The sequence below is a fragment of the Vespa mandarinia genome, chromosome 1 (genome assembly GCF_050613455.1).
Source record: "Vespa mandarinia isolate Hongniang chromosome 1, ASM5061345v1, whole genome shotgun sequence".
In the NCBI taxonomy this organism is placed as follows: Eukaryota; Metazoa; Arthropoda; class Insecta; order Hymenoptera; family Vespidae; genus Vespa; species Vespa mandarinia.
In genome coordinates, this window is record NC_140810.1 from 3,037,501 (window position 1) to 3,045,000 (window position 7,500).

At 34.3% G+C, this 7,500-nt stretch overlaps 1 protein-coding gene across 10 annotated transcripts in view; it reads right to left on the reverse strand.

The window, feature by feature from the left end:
* The window catches only part of scalloped (TEA domain transcription factor 1 homolog scalloped), a 173,074-nt gene that overhangs the window by 23,640 nt on the left and 141,934 nt on the right, over window positions 1-7,500 (reverse strand). The gene's annotated exons all lie outside the window — the stretch shown is intronic.

The window sequence follows — 7,500 nt, forward strand, 5'->3', positions numbered from 1 at the left end:
CATCACTCTCTTACTCGCTCTTCTTTTTTTTTTTTTTTTTTTTTCTTTATCTTTCTTTGTCTCGCTCATCCTTCTCTTTCGAATTAACTCGTTCTTCTCGTCTATCAGTTTTCAAGAGAATAGCGTGTAACGTTCTAATGAGATTTGACGAGGCCAGAATAAAGGGGTGGGGAAGGAGTCGGATAAGAGGTTGGATGATGGGGGCGGGGAGGATTGAAGGTGCAGTGGGGGAACGAGAGGAAAGAAACAGTCAGATGGAAAGGAAAATGAAAGAGAGATGAAGATAAAAATTCAAAAGAAGAAAAAGTTGAGACAGAAGGATAAGATGAACAATCGGCAAATTTTATTATAAATTAATTCTATTACGAGTGATTATTCCTTTTTCTATTTCGTTTACGATCATTCAATTAATCATTTTCCTTTTAAATATATTTAATCGTTCCTTTCGTTTCAAAATCAAAAGAATATTTGTAACTATAATAAGGGAAGCGAACGGGAGAATGAAAAAAAAAAAAAGAAAAAAAAAGAAGAAAAAACTGAAAAGAAAAGAAAAGAAAAGAAACAGAAGAAAATGAAAACAAAAAAAAATTTTATCACGTTTTATTTCTAATACGTCGAGATTTCTTTTATTATATTATTTTGTATTAACGTATGTCAATTTTAATTGATACATTTCGATGATTATTAATTAAATAAGATATTATAAACAAGATATTATAAGTAAGATATTATAAAATATTTCAAAGTTAATCGACTTCTAATTTATCTGCAGATGTATCTACTACTACTACTACTACAACTACTACTACTACTGCTACTACTACTACTATTACTATTATTATTATTACTACTACGTGAAATCTAGTTGGACGGAGAATTCAAGTTGAGTGGAGGAAATAAAATAAAATAAAGTAAAATAAAATAAAATAAAATAAAATAAAATAAAATAAAATAAAATAAAATAAAAGAAGGTTAGATAAGACACAGAGAAAAAAAAATATAAAAGGAAATAAAAGGAAATAAAAAGAAATAAAAAGGAAAAAAAAAAAAGAAAAGGAAGAGTCAATCGTCGAAAGACGATGCTATAAGAATTGCGAAGGGAAGGCGCGACGGAGACGTACGAGAAACACCCTTCTCTTCTACCGGTCAATAACTGGACACTGCCTTCCTCCTCCCTTTGCACAACCATCCTTCTCTCTGTCTCTCTCTCTCTCTCTCTCTCTCTCGCTCTTTCTCTGTTGGCTCTTTCGTCTCCGGTTTAGGTTTGTGTGCACGAGATACCGTCATGTCGTGCCTTTCTCTCTCTCATTTTCTCTCTCTCTCTCTCTTTTTCTCTTTTTACTCTCTTAGAAAAGAGATAGATAGATAAGAGAAGGAAAGAGAGAGAGAGAGAGAGAGAGAGAGAAAAAAAATTGCATCGTGATACCACGGACGAGATCAATCCATCAGACATACAAATATTGAACGTGTTTCCTTCCTACAAAGAGAGAGAGAGAAAGAGAGAGAGAGAGAGAGAGAGAGAGAGAGAGAACTACTACCCTATCTCTTCTGATGTGATAAAAAGGATTTCTTCCTTTTTTTCTTTTTTTTTTTTTTTCTTTTTATTCTTATCCTTTCTTTTTTATCTTTTCCATCTGCTGCTGCTCCTTCCTCTCTTTCCTTTTCTTTTTTTTTTTCCTCGTTTCTTCTTTCTACGACGAATCACACAAAGTCAAATCGTTCGGAGGAGCAACCGGTAGTTGCGATCGATAAACGAGCACAGTGAAAGGCTTCAACCGAGGCTTTGAGAAAGTTCGAATAGATAGAGATGAACGAGAGTAAGAAAGAGAGAGAGAGAGAAAGAGAGAGAGAAAGAGAGAAAGAGAGAGAGAGAGAGAGAGAGAGAGAGAGAGAGAGAGAGATAGTAGATAGTCTTAGATATCTCTTAAGAGTTCCACGAGTAGTTTTGAATAGCTAAACGAAGATGTTACCAAAGTCTTTCGAGTTTTGATACATATATATTTTGTGATCGAATCTATGAACTTACGAACGTAACTTACGCACGTATATTTCTCCGTTCGAAAAAATACGAATAATAAATATATAAAATGTTATTCTACGTTATCATATTATATGATAGACGTTTAAACGATATCAAAAACTCCTTCGGGAATTTATTCTTACAAAATGGATGATCTTTTGAAAATACGAGAAACTCTTTAACTATATGATAAGCAAGCCGATTTACGAGGGTGTAGAAGAAGTCAAGTCGATGGACTTTCTCTCTCACTCTCTCTCTCTCTCTCTCTCTCTCTCTCTCTCTCTTTTTCTCTCTTTCCCTAGTTTCCAAGAATCCCAGAAGAGTACAAAACACGCGATCCCACGATCGTCCGCCACGACCGGATGACCCATAAACCAGGATGCTGCGGTGGCGCACGTAGCCTAAGGAGAGTAAACGCGAGGGGAGAATCATAAAGACGCGAACGTGCCTCATGATAGAAGAGGGAATCCTTCTAATAGGACACGTAGACATCGACTGTGTACGGATAAATGCCAACGCGTATCATACGAGCACCGTATTTCTATTCTTTCTCTCTTATTTTCTATTACCCTTTATATATATATATATATATTTTTTCTTTTTTTTTCTTTTTTATCTTTTATCTGTTAGTAAATTAAATATTATATTCCGTGATAAAGCGTCGCGACAAGTTGACAATAAGATTGTTAAATTTCTTTAAGAAAACCTTGAAAACGTATCAAGTTTTTTTTATTACAATATTTTTATTACGAACGTTATTATTACAAACATTTTTATTACAACGTTTTCAATAGTTCATCTTCTTTGTTCCTTTTTTTTTCCTCCTTTTTTCTTTTTCTTTTGCCTCCCTCCTTCCCCCTCCCCCCTCCCCCACCCCTATATTTTCTTTAATAAGACATATTTATTTTTCGTTCAATTCAATTTCTCTTTCTTTTTTTTTTTTGCTTCAATTTACGAATACGTTCACTTTAAAATAAAAAAAAAAAAAAAAGAAAAAAAAAAGAAAAAGAAAGAAAGAAATAGAACTCAATTCAACTAATATCAGACTAGAAATGATTGAATGAATTATAATAGTATGTTCTATTGAATTTCTATTTAAATTTCATTTCGATCTTAGAAATGAATAACGTACCTATCTAATTGTCTAACAACATACGGTCTCTCCTATATTGATATACTTGTAGTACGTATACATAGTTATAGTAGATCGGTTGCCACGTTTCCAGCATCCAACGCACGCTTTACGCAAGAGTGCTTCAGCAATGGTCCACTGAGAGAGATAAAGAGGGAGATAGAGAGTGAGAGAATGAGAGAATGAGAGAGGGAGAGAGAGACAGAGAGAGAGAGAGATTGCCGAGTTCGCGAAGCAGCGATTTATCTGTCTAAATACGTCCCGAGGCAGAGCGAACTCGTTCTTTCGTGTCTAAATTGCGCGCTACCTGATCCATTTCTTGCTCGCCCGTGGCGTCTCTCACGCTACATAGTAGCGAGCACAACTCAGAAAAGACGTATGCATATATATATATATATTTATTTATATATAAATATATATATACATAGGTATATACCTGTATAACTGTATAAGATAGTTTTAAATATATCGAAAATGATTCTTTTCAGGCGAATCGATAAAAATTTTTTGTTGTTTCATATGAATAAATTTTATATCGAATTCAAAGAATTTATAATTAATTTTATCGACGAATAATATATATATATATATATGTGTGTGTGTGTATATGTGTGTGTCCATATAAGATAGTTTTAGATATACGTACTTGTATTAATCATTCTTTTTGGCGTACAGTTCATACAAATTCATTTTATTCCATATGGATAAATTTTATATTGTAAATTAACAAATTCAAAGAATTTTTAATTAATTGTAATGATATATAATATAAATATATACATATATATATATATATGTGTGTGTGTGTGTGTGTGTCTGTGTATCTATATAAGGTACTTTATAAATTAACCATAATCATTCTTTTAAGATGAACACATAGATATTTGTTTCATTTTATATGATTAATTTTTATATCATAAACGAACGAATTCAAAGAATTTCTAATTAAATTTATAGATAGAAAGAAATAAACATCTACTTTATATATATATATATATATATATATATATATATATATATATTATATAAAAAGTCAATTGAATGCGACGAAACAGGAAATTAGAGAAAAGTGAGAGAAATAGAGAAAGAGAGAGAGAGAGAGAGAGAGAGAAAGAGAGAGAGAAATAAAGAATATTCGCAAAAAACAATATTTATAGACTTCGTTCCAGAACATTGATTCAAGATAGAAGAAAACCATCGTTCGCATAACGGCGGAGCAAAGAGCGTATACATACATACGCTATAGTCTTCTTTCTATTTCAATAGACATACAGACAAGAAAGTTAAAGGGTTTCTACTTTTTTTTATTTCTTTCGAGTCTTTTTTTTTCCTTTCGTGTTTCTTTCTTTTTTTTTTTTTTTTTTCTTTCTTTCTTTCTTCGTTTATTTTTTTGTTTGTTTGTTTCGAACATTCGAGCCAACGTCGATAGACGAGAAAATAGCCGTGGCTTCTTTTAAGCTTCATCGAAATATAATAGGAATTTGGAGTTTCGATTCAAAAAAGAAAAAGATAGAAAATAAATATAAACAGTAGATAAATATAAGAAGTAGGATAGATAAAAGAATATATTCGTGGAAAATGAAATAAAAGATTTCATCGATCGGTTCTTAGAGTTACGTATCGTATTGTCATAATCGTAAACGTCATTTATGATTCAGTCTCAATGAAAGCAACACGTTGATATAATATAAAAAATTTAAAAAAGATGGAACATAGATAGATACAGGAAGGAAGGGGGAGAGAGAGAGAGAGAGAGAGAGAGAGAGGAGGGGGATAAAGGATAAAGCAAAAGCAAAGGACGTTTTTCGCTATCGAAAGGAATCCGTAGTCAAAGTGAAAAAGGATATTAAGAAATACCTGTCACTGATGGTTGCTTCGCTTCGACCGATCTCATTCGAGTTATAATTAAATTTAAAGCAATCTCGACTTTTCTCTTGACTTATCCCCTTCTCATTGTTCTTTTTCTTCTCTCTCTCTCTCTCTCTCTTTCTCTTTCTCTCTCTCCGTCTGTCTGTCCGTCTTCTTCTATCTACCGTTAAACGCATTTCCTGTCTTTACAGAAGGAAACGTTCGCCTAGCGAAGAAATCTCTGGCGTGGGCGATTCTATACGGTTGATAGAAGAGAAGAAAGTAGACGACGAGGATGAGTAGGAGGTAAGGAAGAAGAAGGAAAAGAAGATGAATATAGTGAAGGAAAAAGAGAAGAAAAAGAAGAAGAAGAAGAAGAAGAAGAAGAAAGGAGAAGGGGGAAAGAAGTGAAATAGAGAGAAGAAGGGAGGACGCTCGAAAGAGGTAAATTGCCTCGGGATATTTAATCCCATGGAAAGGTCCAGGGGTATCCTTTATTGGCTTGGCGAACGAGCAATGGGCGAGATAAGTTTCCCCGTAGGATCGATGGCCAATCACGTTAAGCGATTTTCGCGCCTCGTTATCCTTTGTTTCCTTCTGCCGCATGAACGGATAGACGAACGAACGAATGAACGAATGAACGAACGGGCCGACCGACCGACGGACGGATGGATGGACGGACGGATGGAATGGATGGCCGACGTCATCCTCCTCTTTCTATTTTCCTTTTATCTTCTTCTCTTCGTTCTAAATCTATTTTATATTTGCACCTCTTTTCGAGTATCGATGTAGCCGCGACATTGTTCTCTTTCTAGGAAGAAATAAAAAAGATGGACAAACAAAAAATTTACAAAAAATCACTTCTTCTAAGTGTCGAAATATTTCTAATCTAAGAGAGAGAGAGAGAGAGAGAGAGAGAGAGAGAAAGAGAGAAGAAGAAAGAAAAGAAAATCATCGTATATTATAATTCTTCCCTATAAAATAATTTATAACGATAGTTCCAACAAATAATAATATAATACGATGTATTATATTTATCCTTAATTTAAATTTCAAACTCCCAATTATGTGAGGATAATAATTTCAAAATATTTGCTCTCGACTTTCATTGTTTGTTTGTTTGTACGTTTTTATTCTTCGTAATACATTCTTAAAAGAATAATCAAATTTAACGAGATATCCTTGAGAGATATGAAAGATCGTACGCGCGTAGGATCTTTTTATAAATGTCTTTACGATAAATAACGACGGATTGTTCGTGTACCTGTCTACCTACCTACGTACATATCTACCTACCTACCTACCTACCTATCTATCTATCTATTTATCTATCTATCTATCTATCTATCTATCTATCTATCTATCTATCTATCTATCTATCTATCTATCACGAAATATGATTACCATTTCGTTCGGAAGAAATGTGTATGCACACAACAGGAGTACCTTGTCGATGGACGCTATCATGAATCATCGAGCGAAACTTCACCTCCCTCTTCTTCTCCTTTCACTCCTATTTTCTAGCAAAACTAATTTTACTATAATTCACGGTACAGAGAAGCAAGAAAAAGAGAGATAGCGAGACAGAGAGAAAAAGAGAGAAAGAAAGGGAAACTTGGTGAGAAATGTAAACAACACCGTGCTAATCCTCCCTCCTTCTCTTCTTCCTCCTCCTCCTCCTCCTCCTCCTCCTCCTCCTCCTCCTTCCCACTATCCCTCTCCATGTCGTCGTTGTCGTTGCACCGTTCTTCCTGTTTTCATCCGTAGAAATTGAAGAGAAAGAGAGAGAGAGAGAGAGAGAGAGAGAGGAGTATAGGAGTGAATATAGGATGAAGAAGACGGGTCAGAGATAGATAGATAGATAGATAGATATAAACAGATAAAGGGAAAAAGAGAGAGAGAGAGAGAGATCCGAATTAAGGTTCGTTTTCACAGAACGCCGCGGGCCACGATTGAATTGCCACCCGCTGGCTTTTCGCGCGTAGTGCTTTCGGAAATTAAGCGATATTGTGCCTTAACGAATGGGATTCAAGCGGTTCTCGTTTATTCACTGGTAGACGACGAAGTTAAAACCGTGACTATAGCAATAGCTTCCGAAGAAAGAAAGAATAAAAAAAAAAAAAAAAAAACAAAAAAAAAAAAAAAAAAAAAAGAAAAGAAAAACAAAGAAAAAGAAAAAACGTCGAGAAAGTCTACGATATACTTCAGGACGATGATGACGGCGACGACAATTCGATATGGTGTGTCTCGGGAGGAATTAAATTCGATAAGTATATGAACTGGAAAGAACGGGATTTGTTGTACCAAGCAAAAAAGAATAAGAAATAAAAAAAAAATAATAATAATAATAAACAAAAACAACAACAACGACAACAAGAGAATGTTCTCTTTTCGCCGATTACGAGAAAAATTGAAAGAGTGAGTGGATGGAATGTCAGGTACAGGGATGAGGGCCAAGAGGTGCGTGGGAGGATGGTTGTTCACGATGATATCGAAAAGG